Raw genomic sequence first — 25,698 nt, forward strand, 5'->3', positions numbered from 1 at the left:
CATTTATTGACCGCGTACAGGTCGCAACTACAAATAACTATATCACTATCGCTAATTCCACACTTTACAGTTCACTGGAGCACACAGTCTAGTGTTCTCAGTCTGTTACTGGGCGTTCCCTGGTAACGGCTCTAACAATTTCTATACCTTTGCCCCTGGGCTCAAGTCCTCTCTTCATCTGCTCAAGTACAGAACTGACTTGATCGCCCCAATTGTCTTCCTTACAACTCCTCGGCACAGACCGAGTAAAAAACACCCCGTTTCCAACAGCAACCCCATTGTTGCACGTCGATTCGTTGCTGCGGGAAAGTGTTTACCGAGGGGTTATCCAGAGACTGCCCCTGGTATACCCGCCCATCTCTCGGTCGTTGCATAGCAACGGATCTACACACCACAATATGAAGAGGACATGCGGGTGAAACGAACAAAGACGTTTTAGTAATGCACCACTGAATGATAGTGAAAGATGAAGAAACGGTGCAATGAATTTACATTCGAATGCGAACTAAAGCCACTGCGTGTATCTGACTCCATTAACACGTCACACTATCAGCTTTCACGTGCTGCAGTTAATCACGACTGGGGACCTCAGGAGTAATCCCATTCTCCCCTTCGCTTCACCATGCATTGTTCACGCGTCACCTGTAACGGCGACGCCCGACGTCCATACAATGTTGCGAAGTGTACATTAATTACAAGCGGTGGATATTCTTTGTCCGAAATCACGTGTGAGGTCTCGTAGCTTGAACATCGAGGATAAACACTTTGCAGCCCGTAGTTCATGTGAAAGAAAACATATTGCGCCTTTATTACAAATAGCAATGATAAGTGTTGCTTAGGGATAGCACGGTAGGTATAACAACGGTCGATATTCGATTCCTGTTACGGGCAAGAGGTTTCTCTTTATTCGTAGCGGCCAGACGGGCTCAGGGACCCATTTAGCTTCATATCCAATGGATACGGGGGCGTTTCCCCTCACCCCCACCTACTGCCGAGGTGAATGATGGAGCTACACCTCCACTCCCCAATACGTCTTCATGGAGTAGCGCTTAATTAAGTACAGGGACCTCACTTTACATTTTACTTTTAGTCCTGTCTACTGTGAAGAGTAGCGGTATAGCAACTGGCTACGGGCTTGAAGGCAGAGGGGTCAGAGTTCGAGTCCCAGTAGTGTTAACAATTTTCTCTTCTCCATGTCCAGACCGGCTCTGAGGCCCACCCAGCCTCCTATTCAATGGCTTGGGGATCTTCCCCCGGGAGTAAAGCGGCCGGGGCGTGAAACTGGCCATTCACCTCTAACTAGTGCCGAGGTCAAGAAAATGTGGATCTATACATCTACTCCCTCCGTACGCCTTCATGACATAGTGCATAATTAGTTAAGCACAGGGACAACTTTACCTCTTACCTGTATACTGTAAGAATCATACAAAAGACAAAAATACGTGTCAGAAAAATTTAGTTTTCTGTTACAGCGGGTGGTATGCGCAGAAATCAGTGTGCTTCCATTTTCAAATGCAAACAAATGAGGTGGTTTAACTTTACCGGGTTTATGTTTCTTAGAGGTCGCTATATCAGGCACTGGACCAGCTCTGCCACGCCGCAAGGGCGTAACATGAGACTCCGGAGTGACAGTTCTTATCTTAACAAAATTAGTGCAAAGACAGTTATAACATAGCACATAATCGTGGTGATGGTTCTACACAAATCCCCGTCTTATATACAATTACTGTCATTTGTGCGACAATATTTGGTGCAGACTGTCCCTCTCTCACAACTGTCCCCCTCCCTTTTTCAAAATTTGAAGCAGACTCCAAAAAATACGCAACATGTTGAAGTAATATAAACTAATTAGTTTCCTTTATGTACCGTCAAATGAGTTAAAACGAACTCTATTACATAATCAGATTATCTTAATGAGTAACACTTATCAGGAATAGCAATAATCACATTAAAATGACCGAGGTTACACGAGACTCGGTACTAACAGACCACGGCACTGAAAGTCTAAAGTACAGTAAACTCTTTGTTTCAGCCGACACTGACATTCGCCTTATCACAACTCAGAAGTCCGCATCTCTTGATATAGTTACTCCTCCTTGTGTTCGCCACCGAAGTGTATTTATCGTACAGTTATGACGTTCCTAGTAGCTCAAATGGTATGTGACACGACGCCTGAAAGCCGGAATAGCGGTGATAGAGTAGACGTTCATTGTTAGGCAACGACTCAAGTAAACAGGTTCCCGCGGAAATGAACATGCACGTAACAACAGAAGAAATGCCGTTTCTATGCAACGGCGATGAAAACACGTATCTGTAACAACAGAGGAATTGTTGGGAAGCGGTGTTTCCCGTTGAGACCGCCCCGGGGAGGGTTCGAAAACCTCCACCGTAGCCCTGCTAGTAGTGGGAGGCGACGAAGAGGGAACCCAGTGCCTGAGGTTATATCTGGGCCACCCTGTTCCTGGGGGATATAAATATATGGACGTGGTCCTCCACGTTGGGACAGTCTCAAATGTGAAACAGTAATATAAGGTCATGAGTCCCGCGGGATTTGGAACAGAAAATAACGGCGCTGGTGTGGGTCGGCAGCAATTGTAAATGACAGACGCACCCTCTCGTCAGAGAGGATGTTACATAAGGATTATAACCGCAAGGGTTCAGTTGAAAAAAAAATACTATTCGTGGGTCTCAAGGGGCTTGGCGCCAAGATGAACTGATTAGCGGTAAACCGCCAGTCGTAAAGTGGCTCTGCCTCCGATTCTGGAAGTCACTTGGTATAACAGAATTGTTCAGGCAACAAGGTTCTATGCCACTTATAATAATAACGTTAATGTTTTGCCTCTAAAACGTGTAAAGGCATCTTTAAACAAAGCTCTAGGCAGTGAACTCGTTATGTAGCCTTGGGTCGGACCACAATACAGAAAACACATCCGTTGCCTAGCAATGGATATATACGAACCAACATTGCGTGTGTGTGTATTGTGGCGTTGCCTAGAAGTGGGTCTACTCTATTGTTGGTTAGTATTTGTTGCGGGCTTGTTTACCGAGTCGTTCCCTAGTAATACGCCTACATGTCACAGTATGAAGCATTCACAGGCAATGCAATCCGAAGAGAATGCTGCAGCATGGCGCTACTTCCTCAAAGCATATCTCTCGTTCGTGTACATCAACGAGCTGTCCAGGACGTCTGGAATTCCCTCACATTCAGCATCGGTCCTGTCTGCCACTACAGTTTCATACGAAAGCTGTGCGTCGTCACAGCAAGTTCCGCTGCCAGAGCCTTCAGGCATGTCAATAGCGCCATTGTTAGAAGTGTTTACATCAGCGGTATCACCACCAGAACGGATGTTTATGAAGCGAACTAATATTTTAATTAACCTTCCCATATAGATTCTAAAAGGGTTTTTCTTTTCCCTTGGCACTACAGCCCCAGTGGGCCCAGGCCTACCTCCATGAACTTCTCCGTTCACTTCGGTTTTTCTAGGTCTTACATATTCGGTAGGACTCCTTGGGCGGGTGATCAGCTCGTCGCAAGGCCTCTACCTGTACCAAACACAGAAAAACGCACGCACACAAGCCAAACATCCATGCCCTGAGTGGGATTCGAACCCAAGATCCCGGTTTCCAAGCGAGCGAAGACAGTGCATGCCTTAGACCGCTCGGCTACCGTGACCGGCAGTGTATAAGAATAACATATAAGAATTCAGTTCGTACCTCACAGGAAACAGATTCGAACCCACGATCCCGGTTTCCAAGCGAGCGAAAACAGTGCATGCCTTAGACCGCTCGGCTACCGTGACCGGCTCTAAAAGGGATTTACGGAACTGAATACGTGGGACAACTTTACCTTTCTTATACAACTGTAAGTTATACTGACATAGTTTGTCCAGTGACTGAGGCTGGCTCTTTCTAAGGGATCTATCACAGTAGGTGTCTCCTCTTCATCTGAGGAAGGAAACAGATCCAGCAGTTTCCGAAACGTCGTGTTTTATAGTTCTTTAGAATACCGGGCGACTGAAAAAGCACAACCGCCAAAGATTCCGAGAATTCTTCCCATGATTATTTTCATCTAAACTATCCGTAAATCCAGCTTTGCTTACACACCACGGTAACAGCTACCCAAAAAAATCCATAAAGAAGAAGAAGAAGAAGAATGCAACAAGAGAATATGAGCCAGGGGCAATGCCAAACATTAAAATCAGTTACAGCAAAAAGCCCTATGTATCTGACGGACCCCACAAGATTAATATGCAGTGAAATGCATATGTGAATTGTATTCGCTAGCTCGAAGGCTGGGATCGCAGTTTCGAATCCCGTTCAAGGCATGGATATCTGTGTGCGCGTTTATTCTGTGTTTGTGTTGTCCTGTGTAGGTAGTGGTCTTGCGACGGGCTCATCCGCCGTCCAAGGAGTCCTACCCTCTGTGTAAAAATTATTACCAAAGTGAAGTCAGGGCCCAATAAATGGCTGTAGAGCCATTGATGGATGACTGGAATATACATGAGCATAAAGAGAGTGAAGATACAGCTCCACAATGTTTTACCTCGACACTACCTACCTATCTATGGCTCTATAGTCCTTGTGGGCCTTGGCCGCTTTTTCAGTTTCTTGAACAGTCGGTAGGACTCCTTGGACGGGGAATCAGCCCCGTTGCAAGGCCGCTGCCTAACACAAACACAGAATAAATGCACACAGACATCCCAAGATCCCAGCGTTCGAGCGAGCGAAGACGGTCCATGCCTTAGACCGCGCGGCCCCAGTGATCGGCTGACCTCGGCACAAGGGACATGCAATTTAGCTCTTGAGTGCTAGCATCGTACGGGCGAGCCATCTCTCTACTTCTTATTCTCGTCGTCTTAGTGACTTAGTAAATTTGATGTTTGTACCGATCTATTTTCATTCTTAATCTTACTGTTCGGCCGGGAGCAGTTTCTTTCAGTATATCTGCAATGAAACTGAGAACGAGTTAAACTCCGATAATCCACGCTATCGACCGCTCCAGATGCATCTCCTCTTTTCTTTCGATCAAACAGACAGACATTCATTTAAGTCAAACAGATACATAAATCTTCGTGAAACTACCTAAATACGAGTATTTAAGGAACACGCGCAGTGCTTTCGTTTCAGATGTATGTACAAACTCACTTCTGATCGCTTTCCCAATCCTCTCTCTGCCCTATGCGTCATGCTTCAGTTATGCCATGCGATTTCAATTAAACCTAAAAAAGCGACCACGATAGCTCAATCGGTATAGCGACTGCATACGGGCCGGACAACAGTGGGGTCGGAGTTCGAGTCTCAGTAGGGTAACAATTTTCTCTCCTTCACGTCATCCTGACCGGTTCTGGGGCCCAGGGGGTAAAGCAGCAGGGGCGCGAAGCTTAGCATTCACCTCCGGCTAGTGCTCAGGCCAAGAAATCGTGTGTCTATACATTCACTCCCCCATACGCCTTCTTGGCGTAGTGCTTAATTAGTAAAGGACAGGGACAACTTTGCTTCTCTTTTTGTTTACTTCACCGTGTTCGAACACTTGTGCTATCATTGCTACAGTAAGAGACGACAAATGGAGTAAACAGATTAGTTACGGATTGCAGTAGCTTCATAATTAGAGTGATCAAGTCAAGGAGGATGAGATAGCTAGAGCATATAGCACGAATGGGGGAGAAGATGAATATATATAGGATATTGGTGGGAAGCCGCCGGTCACGGTAGCCGAGCGGTCTAAGGCGTGCAGTCTTCGCTCGCTCGGAAGCCTGGATCGTGGGTTCGAATCCCACTCAGGGCATGGATATTTAGTTTGTGTGTGTGCGTTTTTCTGTGTTTGTGTACAGGTACTTGCGACGAGCTGATCACCCGCCCAAGGAGTCCTACCGTATGTGTAAGATCTAGAAAAACCGAAGTGAACGGAGAAGTTCATGGAGGTAGGCCTAGGCCCACTGGGGCTGTAGTGCCAAGGAAAAAAAAACTGGTGGGAAGCCAGAAAGAAACCACTAGGAAGGCCAAGACGTAGGTGGAAGATTATGAAACATCCTGTTGAGCCGAGTTGTTGACAGTCTGTAGCAACCCTCCCCCTCCCAATATATATTCGGAACATGGACCACTTGCTGCGTGGATTTCTTCGGCGAACCACCCAAATATTAAACGAAATATTTTAATAATTTTGAATGAAATGGGAGGGACTGAGGAAAGAGTCATACTCCTATGATTTTTAAAATGAAAGTAACTTAAAGATTTTCCCATGCAAATAATATATTTAGAAATCAACAGAAGACCTCTGACCTTGAAGATGGAGGCAAACAATTCGAAATTTCCTCGCAGACCACTGGTGGTCCGCGGACCATGCGTTTCGGAAACTCTGGTCTACAGAATAGCTACATAATTCTAAGGGCGGCTTTGGAATGGTATGAGACGTTGCTAGTATGGTGGAAGTGTCTGAGCAAAATACTGGGACGCAGTTAAAACGGTCTGCATTCCGTAGGCCCTTACATGAATATATGAAAATTCCTGAAGTTTTCCGGTAATTTGAGATATTAACAAATGGCAGTGCATACGAAGGTATACGACCACTATTCTGAAAGCTACCATGACCCTAACACTCGAGAAAAAACTACCCGTTTTACAATAACACTAAATTTATGGACCTGAGCCCTTCTTGAGAAGCTGCCAGTTGCGTAGCTACTCAAGAACTTCCCAGCATTTTATGGAATCTGAATGTTCATTATCGTGTTCACAAGAGCCCTCCACTGGTCCCTTCCTGAGCCATCTATCTATGGCTCTACAGCCCTTTGTTGGACCTTGGCCTCTTTTTCAATTTTTAATCATATACATAGTCAATGGGACTCTTTGGACGGGGGATCATTAGATTAGAACCCAGTACTTCACAAATACAAGTGCAGAACATTGCGGTGGAAGATATATATATATATATATGTGTGTGTGTGTGTGCGCGCGCGCGTGTGTGTGTGCGTGCATAAATTTGTACATTCATTCAGAATATGTATTATGATACATGTTTTGTATTGACGTATCTCTTTATACACCTACTTCTGTATTTAATGCAACTTTGTTCTCATTCACTCCTTAATTTAAAATTATGTGACACGACGCCAGAATATTGAAGTCAGAATTAATGTCCACTGCTAGGCAAGGACTCAGCAAACACATTTCCGCTGCAACGAATACGCAAGATATTATTTTTCTGTCGAACATTCTCAATGCATTCTCTTCTGTTAAGGTCAATTTTTCTGTGAGGGGCTATGCTACAAGCCGGAAGGTGGCGGGTTCAAGTCCCGATGAGGTCATTGAATTTTTCCATTAACCTAATCCTTCCGGCCGCACTATGGCCCTGGGATCGACTCAGCCTCTAACAGAAATGAGTACCAGGAATTAATTAAATAATTTTCCTGAGGCGCAAAGCGCGGCCGGCGCCTAAGGCTGACAAACTTACCGCCATCTTTGAGCCGATTGTCTGGATAATGTGGGACCCTCAACGTCTCACAACCCTATGGGCCTTCACGGCCTGTTACAGGGATAGCTTTACTTTACTTTACTTTACATTTTATTTAGCACCACATCTACTATAACGAATTGCACCCTCTGAAAAAGTTCGTCATTAAGTAGATCCAACATTTACGGTCCTACAGTGGAATCAGCTGGCTACTCACATGAATTATATTCTGGTCTAATATCTGACTGCCCTAATAACCTCAGGTACGGAAGAAATTAACTGAAACGTGTTCAAATAAATATATTTCAAAGCGGCTCTGGATCGAGTCCATCCCGACGTTTCGAAAAATCACGTTCCAGATAAACGTCCATCTAACGCAGCAGTTTTAAACTCAAACAATACGTAACGGAATTGGTGGAGAATCAGCTGCTGAAATGTACACACAGTGATAGACCTCGAGTGGTTTAACAAACTGACCTCTCCCGTTCTTGTGTGCATAACTGCGGAAGAATTTCGCTTCCGGCAACTGAAGAAACAGCCTAAACATATTTACATACCTGAAGTGATTCTCCCCTACAAACGTCGACATATTTTCTCTTCCCTGAAGTCCGGTCAGCCATGTTACTTTGTTAATACGAAAACATAAAGAAACAAGATTCAAATGTAACTCCCAGCATTGTTAATGATTCTGTATTTCAGCATCCCGTTGCAACTGTTCAACTTCACGTCCATTACTTTTCGTCCGTCAGTAGTGAGATGCAACAATATGTATCAAGATAACGTGGGTATTATAGAAACTTAAAGGATTTTATCTGGTTTTACCTTGAAAGGGGGACTACAGCGTGTGATTTCAATACGAACTAAGACAGTGTAGCAGTTTTAACATAATTTAATAAAATACTTGTAACATATCAAGACACCTGAAGATGGCCGTTTGGGGCCGAAACATGTAGTGTCGAGGTTTATAACGTTAAACTAAAAATTGAATGGTGAATGGAAGAGTGTGCAATATTAACGGACGATAAATTGTTAATGATGTCTGATCAGATAATTTCCAACTCTACTTCAATCTATCTAAGATAACATATGGCTGTTAACCATATGGAGCATTAAATTCATTCTAAAAATTAATTTCATATCTCACAGAAATGACACGGCATCTCCATTACAAATATCAACCAGTCAAGTCTGTTCAAGGGAAGTTGTGGGCAAAACGCAGACTTTCTGAATGATCAAGTTCCTGGTACATACAGATTACAAGTAGCATCTCCTTTCGTGCATGCAACTCGTCATACAAAGTGAACTTTCTCTTCGAACCAAACACAATGTACGTAAGGTTCTCTTTTATTGTTTCTTGGGGTGTGATAAGACAATTTACCAGAAGCCGGTGGAACGAGAATTACTAGGGGAAACCGAAGTACTCGGAGGAAATCTGACCCAGTGCCACTTTGTCCACAACAAATCTCACATGACCTGACATGGGCTCGAACCCGGGCCAACCCGGCGGGAAGCCGATGAATAACTGCCTGAGCTACTGCACGGCCCTATAATACAAGCAACTAGATAAAGATTCATAAATCGAATTATAACAAATTGATCTCCCATAGAAACGCAGATCACTGAGACGGGAGCACAACCCCGGATGTTCTTGCTGCAACCACGATGACACATTTATGTATGGGAAACACTACGCACCACAGCCGTTTGGGTCATGGAAAAAGCTCGCGCAATATAACTCAGGAATAACAACCTCAAATAACAAGATGACGTAAGATTTGAGGCTTTCACGGCGGTGACTATGAAGAAAGCAGTCTTCTGGGATTTGGCACCGTGTATATGTGGTGTTAACCGACGTTTCGGAGGAACGTATCGCCTCCATCTTCAGGGTAGAAGAAAAAGTATAAGAAATCTGCAAGCGACAAGACCGTGAGAACGGTNGACGATTCGGTCGTTTTATGCAACATTCACAAGAATTAACAATGCTGATCTACATAATCGATTTATCCTATAGTATTCATGAAATACGCAAAGGAAATTAAGAAACCAAGTGGTACGGCTCGGGATTTTCTCTTCTGCGTAACAGAAGATCGAAAATAGCTCGTCAAGTATACGCAGCGCTGCTGTGTGGGTGAGAAGCGTACACCAGCCATTCCTTCTCTGCACAGGACCTGCGTATATGGGAGCCGGGATAGCTCAGTCGGTATAGAGACTGGTTACGGGCTGGAAGACCAAGGTTTCGGAGTTCGAGTCCCGGTACTGTCGATAAATTTCTGTCCTTCACGTCGTCCAGACCGGCTCAGGGGTCCACCCAGCCTCATATGCAATTTCTAGGAGCGCTTTCCTTAAGGGTAAAGCGGCCGGGGCGTGAAGCTGACCACTCACCTCCAACTAGTGCCGAGGGCAAGAAAATGTGGATCTATACATCGACTCCCCATACGTCTTCATGGCATAGTACTTAATTAGTTAAGCACAGGAACAATTTTATCTTTTACCTGCGTACATGCGGCTCGTCTCAATGACAGTTACGCATAGCCGCAAGCAATTCGAAAAGAACAAGTGATCAACATGCATTTGTTTGTTGTCTGTTTGTGGTTCACACAACGGTGCTGTCAACAGCTCTGAAAATACAGCGTCGCATGATAAAAGGATTAGTCGATTATAGAGGGTTCTGACGATGGTGTATAACACTCGTTGGGTATTCTACAGAATACAGCGCTTCGGCAACTGGATCTGTTTCCGTCCTCATGTGAGAGGGGAGACACCACTCTGTTGGGTCCGTTAGAAAGAGTTCACCTCAATCACTGGACAAGTGATGTCAGATTGGGCGATTCTGGCATAATGTGAGGTACCAACCCAGTATTCTCTTAGAGTGTCTGAAGGAAACCATGACAAACCTCAATCAAGACATCCGGTCTTCAGGTCGACATTGAACCCGAGACCTTCAGAATATTCAGCATGGGTTCCACGTACTCGATCAGCATGTTCGGTGAAAAGATAAACTACAACTACCTGCAGAACTATTGTTACGGGTAACTGTGATCATGTCACATTTCAGTACACTCGCTCGGCAAACGTATAATAAACTGAGGTGCAATAAGAACGTCAGAATAAGTTTAAATGAAACTAAATACCCCATTTGGGAAAACCGTCCAATCCCAGTCATCTTCACAAACGCCTCATTCTAGGATGTGTCCACAGAAATCCGTCCGACACGAGAAACTCTGCACTGGCCAGAAGCTTGCCACAGAGGTCAGGTATGCGGTCGGTCGAAACAATGTAAAGTGACGCATAACAAATCGGATTGGACTAGCCTTCGTCTCAAGGTACAGGGGCGTGCAAATGCCAAACGCTTTGTCACATGTCCAAATCGCGGACGATAAACTTCATGGTTCATTTCTTAATCTAGACTTCAATTTGGGGGAGCAAACGCAGTACGTTTCTTCAAAACCTTCCGGTGTCATTACCCGTAATATCACAACATGAACCTTCAGCTCCTACACTAGCCCTACTCCAAGAAAGTGTACAGTGGGCGTGCACATGTCCTGATGGAGCTGAGCTGTCGGTTTCACGATCCAGCCGCCTTTACAACAATGGCATTATAGAGAGCGATTCTCAATTATTGCCGGCATTTCCGTATACAGACCACACAAACCCAGACAATAATTTAGAATCACCCTGTATAGCAGAAGGGCGGGTATACCCTAAAGGAATTACGGCTATGAAGATGAAACTTTTGGACGAAATGTAACCGTAGTTATGGGCAGCGGTTAGTCGCTGGCTTACCACCGCGGCGGCCCGGGTTCGATCCCGGGTCCGGTCAAGTGGGATTTGTGGTGGACAAAGTGGCGCTGGGGCAGGTTTTCTCCGAGTACTTCGGTTTCCCCTGCCAATCTTCATTCCACCAATTGCTCCACAATCACCCTCACCTATCATCTGGGGCTGGTACAATAGGCCATAAGTGGCCGCAGTACAAGGGACTTAGTCCCACCCCACTAGCATTAAAAAGAACCGTAGTAATGAAATTCGCAATCCTTTGCTATGCCAGGAGACCAAATGTGTTTTCTTCAGACATAACATAAACACACGCATTCATTCACACGAAATGCACACATAATTAAGTCTACACTGACTGTTTCTCACGAAGGGCTCAGCTCCATGAAGTTAGTTGTCTTCTGCCTATTGTTTTTTTCCCCCTTGGCACTACAGCCCCAGTGGGCCTAGGCCTACCTCCATGAACTTCTCCGTTCACTTCGGTTTTTCTAGATCTTACACATTCGGTAGGACTCCTTGGGCGGGTGATCAGCTCGTCGCAAGGCCTCTACCTGTACACAAACACAGAAAAACGCACACACACAAACTAAACATCCAAGCCCTGAGTGGGATTCGAACCCACGATCCCGGTTCCTAAGCGAACGAAGACAGTACATGCCTTAGACCGCTCGGCTACCGTGACCATGCTTATTGTTATTCGTCTGTAATTATTTCTTGAGTCCACTGAAGGCCATATGCTCCAAATGAATCATTCAAAAATGGGGCGATGGGAGTTTATTATAAGAGAATCTCTTGTAAAATACGTTCACGCATCAGTCGCCCGCCTGTAGCGACTTCGTAACCGAAGCTGAGACATGTTAATTCTGTTTCGACTTGCATTCTTCGGAATTCTTTAGAGAGCCTGAAATAGAATGACCTATATCGTGCCAACACTTCAGAAACCACGAGCAAAATAGATCAAGAGACATTATAAAACTAGGTCTAGGATGCAGTAATAGGCAAGTGTACCTGTTGCAAGGACAGCTCAAATTTCCGACAGGTATACGTGTCCCAGACCATGCCCTCGTTTGCAAGGTCTAGACGTTTGTTAAGAGAACTGGGTATAACTACGGGAGAAGAGCTTCTGTGATTGGCTGAATGAAGACGTAAAGCTTAACACATGTTAAGTAATTTGGGGTGCGAGGTTCTGGAATTCGAACGCTTTCCCATTCCTCTTACATTCGAGAAGCAGAAACAAGTTTTCCTTCGTACGAAATCTGAAATTTATACGGCGACAAATGTTAACTAATTTGGGGTGCGACCTCGTGTAGTTTGGTAGACGGATACTAAAGGAGGACTGCTGGGATGTAACACATGTTAAGTAATTTGGGGTGCGACCCCGTGTAGTTTGGTAGACGGATACTAAAGGAGGACTGCTGGGATGTAACACATGTTAAGTAATTTGGGGTGCGACCCCGTGTAGTTTGGTAGACGGATACTAAAGGAGGACTGCTGGGATGTAACACATGTTAAGTAATTTGGGGTGCGACCCCGTGTAGTTTGGTAGACGGATACTAAAGGAGGACTGCTGGGATGTAACACATGTTAAGTAATTTGGGGTGCGACCCCGTGTAGTTTGGTAGACGGATACTAAAGGAGGACTGCTGGGATGTAACACATGTTAAGTAATTTGGGGTGCGACCCCGTGTAGTTTGGTAGACGGATACTAAAGGAGGAATTCTGGGATATAACATGGCGTCACAACCCACAAGACCATAATTTCAACACTAACTACTAAAAAAAGGTAAAGTCCCTGTGCTTACGTGTAATTACTTAAAGATTATGCCATGAAGACATATGATGGAGTGAAGGTACTAGATGGAGTGGTCAGCTTCACGCTCCTGCCGCTTTACACCCGCGGAAAGAGGCCCTAGTATCCACTCGTTAAAGACCGGGTGGGCCTTGGATTCAGTCTCGACACGGTGCAGTCACGAAGTACAGCTGTATACACAAGGAAAGACGTGCCAACTGAGGATCCAGTAATGGCTTATACTTAACATTGCCTTTCCCAAGAACGATTTCTTCTCTTGGTAACCACTCCTCAACAGCAAAGTAGTGTTCAGGTGCTCGACCATTGCATTAAAGTAAAGCTATTCAGGTAACAGACCGTGGAGGTCTATAGGGTTGTGAGACGTCGAGGCTCACATATTTTCTAGACAATCGGCCCGTAGATGGTGATGTTATCCTTACGTGCCGGCTGCCCATTAACCCCAATAAGATTCCTGGTACTTATTCCGGTTAGAGGCTGAGCCGACCCCAGGGCAAAAGTGCAGATGGTAGGATTAGACCAATTCCATTAGCACAGGAAACGGCAATTCCTGATAAAACCACTCTACAGTCCTGGCAAAGGCGCGACGAACCACAACTGCCAGTGCATTCAGCATGCAAGATCTGCGTCTTCTTCATCGCAATGGCATGATACACAGGCAAGCGAAGGTTTTTTTGTTCCCTTCGCGTATCACAGCTGCCTTTAAATTACTTTAGACACGCCAATAAATAACCGAATCCATCCTTCGAGTTTGGGTTTATTTCTGCCCACTTATATCTAGGCGCACGTAAAGGGGATCCTGCGTACCATAAAATATCGACAGATTTCTGATTTACCTTACCATACACAGAAATTCTCGTACCTTCGGCTGGCACATTTCTTGATCCCAAAAGTTCCGCTGGTTGTTCTGACACGTTTACTTCATGTGCTGGGTCATTACGCCCGCTCTGTTCAATTAGATGTGGTTCTTGGCAGCTCTGTGGAATGCAACTTGGATCGGAGGGTGTTGAGGGACTTCCACATAGCCTCTTAGTCTTCACCGCAGGAGTAAAAACTCCTTGCACTTAGCTGGCGATACGGGAGTAGGGAACATCTCCGCGTGGCAGTAACCTCCTTGCATCCTGTATTCCCTTTATGTTCCTCCCAGACAAGACGGGACCAGCATTATTCAAGGTGTCCGGCTGGTTCACGTCATACCATATGAAAAGCTGACGGCACACTCTTCCTCTTTTGTTTGATGCATTCAATGAAGTTTACATAGCAACACATCCAGAACACATGCGGTGCTTTCGCAACGTTCTGTCTTTATCTCCCAAACAATAATAACCTTGTAAGATTTGAGGTTTTCACGGAGGTGACTATGAAGAAAGCAGTCGTCTAAGATGTGGCACCGTGTAGATGTGACGTTAACAAGCAGACTGCTTGTACCGGTTCCCACGGTCTCTTCGCTTGCGGATTTCTTATTTTTCCTTCTACCCTGAAGATGGAGGCGATACCTTCTTCCGAAACGTCGGTTAACACCGCATCTACACGGTGCTACATCCCAGAAGACTGCTTTCTTAATCATAACCTTGCTTTATCGCCTTTGTTACAGACTAGCGCTGTGATTTTGCTGTAAACTGTCCACTCTCGCAGCAAGAACGGCCTGGAGAATTAACAATTACGATGAAGCCGTTTCTCCGTACTAACTTGCCTGAAGACAATTTGGTTCAAAGAAAACTAAACCCAATATAACAAATAATGGGCCTCAAATCCGCAAGGATTATGGCTGACACTTGATACAGTAACATGACGCTTGAAGGCTGGAATAGTGAAGCCAGAGTAGACGTTCATTGCTAGGCAACGGCTTGGTAAACATGTTCCCGCGACAACAAATACGCGTGAGAGTCAGGTGAGAAGCTACAGTAGAAGATAAGTGAGAAGAGGTGGCAAACGAGATATTTGGCAGTTGCAGCAGAGATTAAGAGTTTCAGGGTTGGCACTTCAGTTGGCTTGAAAGTACAGCTGTGAAAAGGAGACGTAGTGTACTCTGTAGTTAGAGTGAGACTGTTATTAATCCGTTGCCAGGATATGACTAGTGAAGATTGAGAAGACTTGGCGTGTCCCAGTAATTTGTAAAATTTGAAAATTAGTGACAGCGCTGTAATTACTTGTAGTTCCGAGTTGTGTGTGTATAAGTTGTTAATAAATCCGTTCTTCAGTGTATGTCACGTCTATAGGCACACTCATACACGTGACAATATGCACACGCCTTTATCCTCCAGTTCTGCCAACATTCGCTCCTGTTTTAAGTTGATTATTTAACGACGCTGTCAGTATCGAGACTATACGTACATCGACGATAGGATACTTGTAATTAACACATGCGAAGATGGTGGAATGAGAATTGGCAGGGGAAACCGAAGTACTCGGAGAATATCCGTTCCAGTGCCTCTTTTTCCACCATATATTGCATATAACCTGGGATCGAACGTGGACTTCCGATGTTGGAATACGGCGACTAACTCGAGCTACGACATGGCCTCATTTACTTCGTGATGCCTATTTTTTAAACGTACTGTGACACGTAGACCTATTTCTAGGCAACATCCGAAATACGCGCATGCAAGGTATTGCAAGAACTGTTTTCTATGTGGTCCGCGCTATGTCCAATGTTAGGCAACATGTCGCTAAACACATTCGCGCAGAAGCAAATACGTGGAACAATATGACATTTCTAGGCAACGACGCTTATGCTTATGAAATCACCTTGCTGTCTGTGTGCCTGGATGTGTATCCCTCCATCATCTCTAGGCAACGGCTCGGTAAACACGTTACCAGACCACTGATAACCACCGGCTTGGCAAAAATGTTTCCGGACCGTTGATAGGCAACGGCCTGGTAAACATGTTCCAATAACGTCGATAGGCACCGGCTCGTTAAACACGTTCCCACGGCAACCAATACACACGATCCGTGTCATATCAAACATTCAATATGTAGCGAAAGAAAAGTAGGCAATTAGTTCTTCCCAGAACTTCCTGTTCTACTTGAACCAACCTTTCTGTCTCTATACTTTAACCGGTTTCATTGCCTCTATCTTTCCTCCTGTTACCGCTCAAAACCTTACCCATCACTGCAAGCACTGCAAATATGTAAAAATACAAAGCCCAGAAAATATTTCTAAAGCATTTGGGGAGGGCGATTCACTCCTAGAACTTTTACAGCACACCTTTATTTACTTTTCAGCACAGTCACCATGGATCGCAATGCACTTAGTGAGCCTGGGAACGAGTCTTTTTATTCCAGTGCCGTAGAAATCTCCCGCCTGCTCTCTTAGCCATGGAGAACAGTTCTCGGCACTTTTGGAAGTTCTGATGAAGTTCATCGTCTGTCAGCAAGAATGTTTTCATCAATTTCTTGGATAATTTCATCAGTGACAACGGATGGCCTTCATCATGAACATCACTGCTTCCCGCTTCAAATTCACGTCACCATTTTGCCACGTTTTACCTGTTCATAACATCTTCGCCGTAAACAGAAACAAGTTGGCAATGAATTTCAGCAGCAGTTTCTCCTTTCGCGTGAAGAAATCGAATTACTGCACGAACCTCACATTTGGAGGGATTTTGAATCGACACGGCCATTTTAAACACATATTGCGAGCACAACGTTGCCGAGACTGTGGCCGGGGGAACTCTGCACTGTCATACGGTTCCTATCTCACACGGCAGCACTTACACTTCTGAAAAAAAAAACATTCCCTTGCATTTTTACTGGACTTGTATCTGTACTTTCCGGACATCCCTCGCAGTAGGAAATCCAACGTACACCTAACCAGTGTCACATTTACCACGTTTAACAGGTTTTGTACGCAATAATTTAACACCAAATCGACAAAGCCGTGTATTCGGACAATATTAAGGTTGCAAGGAATGTCAACTGTTGAGACACAGCGCGTAGACAAAGCAATTCGAAAGGGGAGTAGCAACGCTGCCACATATCAAAAGCGAACAGCAACTGCTCGTGACGTGGGGCTTCAAACTGTGCAGGAGGTGCGTAAGCTCTTACCTGAAAGGCGCAGTGTTTAGCTGTAGGGGGTACGTTTCTAGAAATCAATGCACGAACAATAAACAACCGAGCTCCGACATTTTGAGAATTATAATCAACTGAATTTTACTATAGAAAGGAAAAAACTCCGTGATTTCAGTCCGCAAGCGAACTATACCGACCGAGCGACCGCCGCTTGTCGGCGAAGCTTAGTGCCAACTTTTGCGGATAGAGGGTGTCGCGTGGTCAAGGCAACGAACCCCCACAGCCGTTAATTTCGTTTTTCTAGACCGGAGCCGCTATTTCCTTCAAATAGCTCCTCATTTATCATCACGAGGCCGAGTGGAGCCCGTTCCAGACCCAGTACTTCTCCGAAATAAATCTGGTAGCGCCGGGAATCGAACCCGGACCTCTGGATCTGTAGCCAAGAACGCTGACCTCTAGACCATAGAGGCGGCCGATTTTACTATATAACATCCCTAAAATATTCTACCCCCCCCCTCTCAGGGGCTGCGATCCACAATTTTAAAACGACTGTTGTAAGGGCTAGGACGCAACACCGCTCGTCAGATCGCGGCGAAGGCAAAGATATCACAAAACAGACGATAACAGAACGAGAAAAAAAGCGAAATCACAACATCAGAAGGCCGTGTTGGAGCCTCCTTTAGCTTCATCCTTCAATCGTTTCGAAGCCCGAATAATATCGGTAACTTATAGTTATTAAAATAACAGAGAAATTTTGCATCTTTTATGGATGAATTGATGATTTTATTAATATGGAGATATTTTCAGTTTATTAGATCAGAGAGTAACATTCACTCGGTCGGCTGCCTTCAGGGTAGTTAGTTATCCGTGACTTTCGGTGGCCTTAAACCTGTGCGCTTGTGCCTGCCGCGCGTGGATCGAGAAGTTGCTGGAAATGACGAAAACATGCTACTTGTCTGACTAGAAGTCTCGCTATATTAAGTTCTGTAAGATATAATCCATGTATCAATTATGAATTTTCTTCAAACGCGAAGACTTAACTACTTAACTTCAATCAAAATCCATTAAAATCGATTTTCTACCTACCCACCTATCTATGGCTCTACAGCCTTCGTGGACCTTTGCCGCTTTTTCAGTTTTTTAACTGTTATACAGTTGGTAGGACTTCTTGGACAGGCGATCAGCCCGCCGCAAGGCTGCTACCTACATACAGAATAAACGCACAGAGACATCCATGCCTTGAGTGGGATTCGAACCCATGATCCCAGTGTTCCAGCGGGCGTAGACGTTTCATACCTTAAACCGCGCGGCCACTGTGGTCGGCATCGATTTTATATGGTCATTCAAAATGCTTCAAAATTTCTGAACTGCAACGAACCTGGCGTGAAACCAGCGCGCATAAGCCTTTGTCTTGCGGAGATCTTGTTACTGTGGAATACTTCAAGACACTACCTCACGTGGCACTAGTGTCGCTCCCATCTCGGAAGACCGCCATATACGTGTTACTTAGGCGGTAAAAGAGGTAAAGTTATCCCTGTGCTTAACTAATTAAGCACTACGCTATGAAAGCGTATGGGAGTGGATGTATAGATCCATATTTTCTTTGCTTCGCATTAGTCGGATGTGAGTGGTCAGCTTCATGCACATGCTGCTGTACCCCCGGAGAAGGAGCCCCTGGTATCCATTGGTGGGCCCCGGAGCAGGTATAGACGAGGAGAAGAGGAAATTATTGAACTCCGACCCCTCAGTCGTCTAGCCGACAGCAGACTGCACCATCCCGGCTCCTACTTACGCCGTAGGAAATACAAAGAATACAGGAATGAGACAACCTTAGGGTTGCATGACGTTCATGAACTGGGGTGAGGGACGACAGGCCCAAAGGCGAACACACGGATATAAACAGAAAACGAACTGAAGAAAATCTGTATTAACTATTCAATTTCCATTGTTTCCGAGCACGCATTCTTGACAAAATTTGTCATCCAGAGAGAAAGCTTCAAGCAGGAGACCAGAGTAGCGTGTAGTAGAAACGTCTTTGTTTCCTTCAGGCATCTGTATTCTTAAGGCGCGTCCACATTACTCGCGCTTGTGCTCGTGTTCGCCGGGAGACTTGTCTCGCTTTTACTTGTGCTCGTAAATCTTCGTCTACACTACTTCAGTTGCTCGCCAGGCTTCAGCGCGTGAGGATTCGTATATTTACTCGTAGTGTGTATAGGCTGTTGTCGTATTTTAATTTATTAGCTACATAGTTCTTAAATTAAAAATTTTAAATTTGCCTGTCTCGTGACTTGTCATATCGTCCACATTACTCGCGAGCATAGCGAGTCACACGAGCACGAGTAATGTGGACACGCTTTTAGAATGGCCGTAATAATGATTTAGTAGGCCGTGTCATAGCTCAAGCGGTTAGTCGCTGGCTTCCCACCGCGGTGACCCGAGTTCGAGGTCAGGTCATGTGGGATTTGTGGTGGAAAAAGTGGCACTGGGGCAGGTTTTCTCTGAGTACTTCGATTTCCCCTGCCAGTTCTCATTCCACCGACTGCTCCACACTCATCTATCACCTACCATCCGGGGCTGGTACAATAGGCCAGTAGTGGCCGACGTACCAAGTGGACTCAGTCTCACCCCACCCCAAGAAAAAAAATAATAATAATTTACTATCATGAGTATGACCATCATCAGAGAACAAGGCAAATACTGATAACAACTCTCTTCATCAGATATTTCTTATCAGTGTCAGTCCTTTGTTCCCAACTCCAATTACACATTCATATCCAACTTCCGCCGAACGACATAATTGTTCCATGCTGAACAAAATCGCTAGAAACTCATCAACAATCAAAACGTGGGCAGGGGAGTTGGAAATGTTTCTCTTAATCACTTAGAGAATATCCATGAGTCACAAAGGCTCCCAATACTGACTTGGAGGTTCTCACAGCGGTGGTTATGAAGAGTACCATCTTCTGGAATATTACGCCGCGTAGTTCGTTGAAAATCAACTGACGTTTCGGAGGAACATATCATCTCCATCTTCAGGGTAGAAGAATAAGCCGAGCAAGAAACGAGTGTTAAAGCAGGTGGCAAGCAGGGCTGTGCTTTGACTTTCAACGGACTATACAACGTTATGAAAACTGCAAAATTCCGAAAATAAATTAATGAAACTCGTTTTCTGACGGAACTGAACCACATCTCGTTGTGTTCCGTACTGACGGATTCTGCGGCTCAATCAGCGTTTCTCTAAAGTCGAAGTGTTCCGCTGGAAATGTTTCGGGAACAATACATTAAAGCAATGAACGTCTATAATATTTTGCTCCGGCAACACCAAAAATTAATACAGCAGACTTAGTCGTTCTATATGGTCCACCCAGCAGCCACGCCGTGTTTAAGGCACAAGGATGTCAAATGCGAACAAAGCAGTTTGTCATCTTCGGTTGTTTTAAAACAAGGCAGATCATTCAAGCACAAAATGGTGGACAACATTAAATGGACGGCATCTTGTGCGGCCCCTTCTTAGTCAAGCTGCAAGGAACGAGGATACAGCAAATATTGACACAGCATACGAAATAAATAGTGTATTAAGAATTCGAGAATTTGTTGCACCAACTGGTACAGCCAGTATATTGAATGAACAATTCCACTCTTTTTGAACTGCCTTTATGAAACAATATGTTATTTAAAGGCGCTGTCAGTCTCCAGGCTCGTCAGATGATAGGATGACTGAACAAGTGGAAATTATCTTGACGGAACTGGTCGTGACCTATTCAGGGTACCGTCTCAGCATCTGCCCGAAATGGCTGACAAAACGCATGAAACAAATTGGACATAACATGAGGCTGACTTTATTGTGCCAATTTTATTTGTAGATCTCTGTTTCCGTTTCAGAGCTACGTCTTCATAATGAAATAAATGTTGGAATATCGAAAGAAACGCATCTGAACCACTTCAAAATAAGCACATACTTTTTGTCTAGAAATGTATTGATTCTAACAGGACATTACATAAATAAGGCTAGGATCAAATGAACAGATGGCAAATTACATGGCTTTTTCTTTATTCCCAAATGTATACTTCTCATGAATAAACTACAGTGACTAAACCATTTTTCATAATAACGCTTGTCTTCGACGTTTCATTAGATCTTATATCCAGGGCCTTCTTCATGGCAGTACGCAACAGGACTAGTACTAACACAATTCGTCTACAAAAAAACAATTAGTGTCACTATAGACAAAATATACGAGACTGTGGTCAAGCTGCAGCCGTACTAGTGTATTTTACACGTGAAATTCAGCATTGGTCTTTTCGATGCGCGTAGGGTTTAAATAACTTGAATACAAACCCCCCTCAACGGTAACATATTTCAATACCGGCTGTTTTCCTTCCAGACATACAACAATGGGACTTCAGACTGACTCACTGATGATTACAGCATGCATACAAACTGAGTACGCCCGAACATCTCGAGACATGATACCCTATCCGTTAAAAGTATAGTCCGATTCGGGCATTGAATGCCGGATTTTACATAAAGCTATGGTGGAATGATCAGTAAATCCTTCATGTGTATGTATTAAATTGTTCACGATTGTGCTGAACTTTATCTATACGTTATACACAAATCTATTTATCCTCTTTCATGTAGCATGCGTTGACAGTTCTGAATGCCGGTGCAATGAACGTCAACATTACAATGTGAACGACGTATGCCGTTCAATAACTAAAACAATATTAAGTCACGAAACGGTTATAAGCAGCCGTCGTATGGTAAAACTGGAGAACTCTCCTTTTTCCTTGTGTAAGCTTCCGGAACCGACAATATCTATATGTGTATACCTATATACATATCAAATCAATAGCATAATACATCATATAAATTCCATTACATTTATGGGCCTTTCGGTGCACTGACCCTAAAATAACTGCAATTCATTCTATCTTAACTTACCTGTTTCACGAAAACTTAATTTCCTTCCTCAGAAACACGAACTTTGGGAGATGGAAATGTTTCGAAAGATCACTGCCTTGCCACAATGCTTTCAAATAACAACAGGACCAAACTACAACAGTAACAGACACGGAATACTCCTCACAGCTTTCTTCGGCTGCCAATGTTCCATATAAGGAGCTACCCCTTCTGGCCCCAATCTCAGCTAGCGAGGACTATTCCGCCATCTGTAGTGGAAACGATTAGATTGCGGGCTATGTCGGTAGTATTCTGGTAATGTGGTCCGGACGCGATTGCTCAGTCAGTAAAGTCTGTTAAGCGATCAGAAACAGTACGCATGTCCGAGGAAGGCCGCGGGTTCAAGTCCCGATGAGGTCATTGGATTTTTTTTTCAACTGATCTAATCCTTCCAGCCGCACTAGGGCCCTGGGGTCGACTCAGCCTCCAACAGAAATTAGTACCAGAAATTAATCAAATAATTTTCCTGGGGAGTAAAGCACGGCCAGCACGTAAAGCTGACAACCTTACCGCCATCTTTGAGCAGATTCTCTGGATAGTGTGGGACCCTCAACATCTCACAACCCTATGGGCCTTCACGACCTGTTACAGGAATAGCTTTACTTTACTTTTTTTCTTTTAGTTTATGTCTGATTCAGATATACCAGGAACGCGGATTCATCTCCACATATTTTACATACTTGCTCTTGGGCCAATGGAGTCTATCCGGTACATATTGAGAGCCTATTCCTCGGCGGTTTAGCGGAGTATGTAAGAACCAGATGACTCACTTCCATGCACAGCTGAAGTTAAGAATGCGTAGAATTTTTCCTACATTTTTCTTAAGTTTTCATGGAGTGAACTTACAGACAACCTTTACTGATATCGATCTTTTTTTTAATTATTAGGGGTGTCTGCAATTGCCAAAGAAGTAACTGAACAGGCACATTTACACAAGGGCCCAGAACAGTTTGCTGTGTGTTTGTGTGCGACATATTCCTCCAAAACTTCAGTTGACTTTGAATGGACCACATGGTGTTATATCCCAGGAGATACTATTCTTTACACCCATCATTCTGAGAAACTCAAATCCTACATTAATTTTGTTGATGACACACCAGTAGTAGTAACCAAAAAAATAAGGATGATGGTATAAGTTGGACTTCTCAGATCCGGCACATTTTGCACCAGAAACTTTTCCAAACCATGGGTGATCAACACCAAACAACCTAACATAATGTGCAATGAGTAAGTGCTGTTACAAAACTTTAAAGCATTGGTACAAGGAAACAGTGAGTACTGGAGTAAACAGATATGGCATTCAACAAGAAATACATGTTTATTCTGAGTATGAGTACAGCACTATAATACAGATACATGTAAATATACATTTTGCACTCCATGCTGCATCCATTCTGAGCTATGACCAGGAATTTGTAAAGGATATGATTCATGGATGAACTCATTAATGGTGAACATTGGACACTAGCGCCAGGGTGAGGGCAACTGGCAATATGGCAAACTAAACTCATGCTAGGCCATGGAATGCCTAACTTGTGTTAAGTATTAGGGGGGCAAGAGGGAACTCCTCACACCTAATTTTGAATGGCTACAGAATGTTACTGAGTTTCTTCCATTTTACTACATTTGTCCATGAAGAATATTCAACTGATGTTATCATGTATATGCAACAAAACCACATCTCTATGAGAAAAAGTATTTTTAAAAACAAGGAACAAGCAGGAAGTACCATTACCCACCTGCGGAGCATTGGAATGCAACAGTATTTTGGCTGAAACAGGCTACAGATTTCAAACATACACAGTGTAAGCATATACAATCATTTCAAAGGAACTGAAACCAATACATGTAGCTACAGCTTAAATTTACTAATGACTAGGAGGGTATATATATATATTATAAACAACCCCCTCCCCAAAAGAAAGCCATTAGAATATATAACTCAATAAGTGAATTGTGCTGTCATTTAGGTCTGTCTCTAATTTAAGGTTGAAGATCTTCACCAAAGATGTCACACTTCATGCACAAAAATTGCACTTGAAATTTTGCACAGTATCTGGGAATTAAGATTACTTCTCGTGACACCATTAACTTAATTCGACCTCGACATGTGTATGCAAAAACTGAAAATTGGTAAAGTAGGAAGGAATTAGTGGCCACGAAAACACACTACATGTAAATAGTGTTTCCTTTTATGATATTTAATACCTTTTGACTTAACAAAGGATTTTATTTCAGGTCCTTTTGACAATACAAACTGCAAAAACACAAAACTAGGCACAAAAAGTGCATAGTTCCTTAAAAGTCCAACTGATAATTAACATTAATTTTTGGAATCCTCTGCTCCATTGCAGTGAGATGTAGGGTTGGAGCTAAAAAACTGATGTGCCTACTATTACCCACTTAGTGCCAATACCCCTCTCCCCTCTACAGTACATACCAGCAGAATTGAGACGTTAGGCGTATAATCTGATCTTATAAAGGTACATGATATTAGAAAGAGATGATAATCATGGAATGGGAAAAAATTAGGGTGTACTGATTAAAAAATAATAATGGCTATCTGCATATAGTGGAACTAGTTTAAGAAGACATGGGTTTATAATGTTCTTCCACCTTGTCACTAAAATAATTCGGTCCCAAAACTTTCTTATATGATTTATGTAAATTTTACCAGTTTAACATAATTGCCATGTGAAAAGGATTTCCCTCCTAACAAAGAAAGAGAACTTAAATTTTTAATTTGGGATGTAAAAATAAGTGTATTTAACTTTCAAAATTTAACCTGCTGGTTCAATATCCCATAACAAAGCATGGAAAATTTCAGTTGTTATAATTTATGGGCACTAAATCATAAAATAAAATAAAAAAGTATCTTCAAATACGTACACTGATATTCTGACAAATTACATCAGACTTAACAATGAATGGATATTGTTATCTGAAATACAACAGGGCATTGTTAGGAGTGTAATATAATACTGAATGTGTCGAGAACTGTCAGAAAAACATTTGTTGATGTAAATAAGTTGGGGACTGTTATGAGGGAGTGTGTAGTGAGAGCCTGAGATGATGCACAGGGAGAGGAAGGGCTAAGTTTAAGCAGTGTACATTAAAAATGCCTACATCAAACCGTTAACTGAAAAACTCAAATACATCAGAAATTAATGAAAAGAAATTGTCATCAGGCAGAAACAGATTGCTATAATAATATACTAAATTTTCAGTAATGGGTTATGACAATGAATAAGTAAGAAATTGTTGTGAGAACAAAGATGTTTGTTAAAATAAATACAGGGCATTGTTTGAAATGAGTATGTGAGAAGGGTTGGAGAGTGCGCTCAGAAAGAAAGGAATGATAGAACTATCAGAACTACTTTGAATGTGGACTCTGGATTTTTTTGGTGTTGCATATACAGGATATATGACAACTGTTATGTCTTGATGAAGTCTTTTTGTACATTAAAACCAGAAGTGAAACAATGGGCAATGATTACCTTACATTTGACAGACTGCAGTGGCTGTTCACATGGTTAGAAAGAAGCATGAGGCAGCAGTATTTTGCTTGGTATTAGCATGAACATCCACCAATTTAAGGTGTAATTATCAAGATTTTGCATAACACATTGGTTATGCTGAATTTGTTTCTCCTCTTCTATTATTTTATTTATTTATTTATTTATTTATTAAGTTTTC

The 25,698-nt window shown here is 43.4% G+C and overlaps 1 protein-coding gene across 16 annotated transcripts in view; it reads right to left on the reverse strand.

Moving 5' to 3' along the window:
* LOC111871106 (eukaryotic translation initiation factor 5B) overlaps positions 1-22,141 on the reverse strand; it is a 177,043-nt gene extending 154,902 nt beyond the window's left edge. For 13 of the 16 annotated variants that reach the window (XM_023863929.2, XM_023863924.2, XM_023863918.2 and 10 more), the window contains exon 1: positions 21,985-22,141. The gene's annotated coding sequence lies outside the window, so the exon portion shown is untranslated. The remainder of the gene's footprint in view (positions 1-21,984) is intronic. The other 3 variants (XM_023863932.2, XM_023863931.2, XM_023863930.2) reach the window with 2 other exon arrangements.
* Positions 22,142-25,698: the final 3,557 nt, after the last annotated feature.

This window comes from Cryptotermes secundus, unplaced genomic scaffold (genome assembly GCF_002891405.2).
Source record: "Cryptotermes secundus unplaced genomic scaffold, Csec_1.0 scaffold250, whole genome shotgun sequence".
NCBI lineage: Eukaryota > Metazoa > Arthropoda > Insecta > Blattodea > Kalotermitidae > Cryptotermes > Cryptotermes secundus.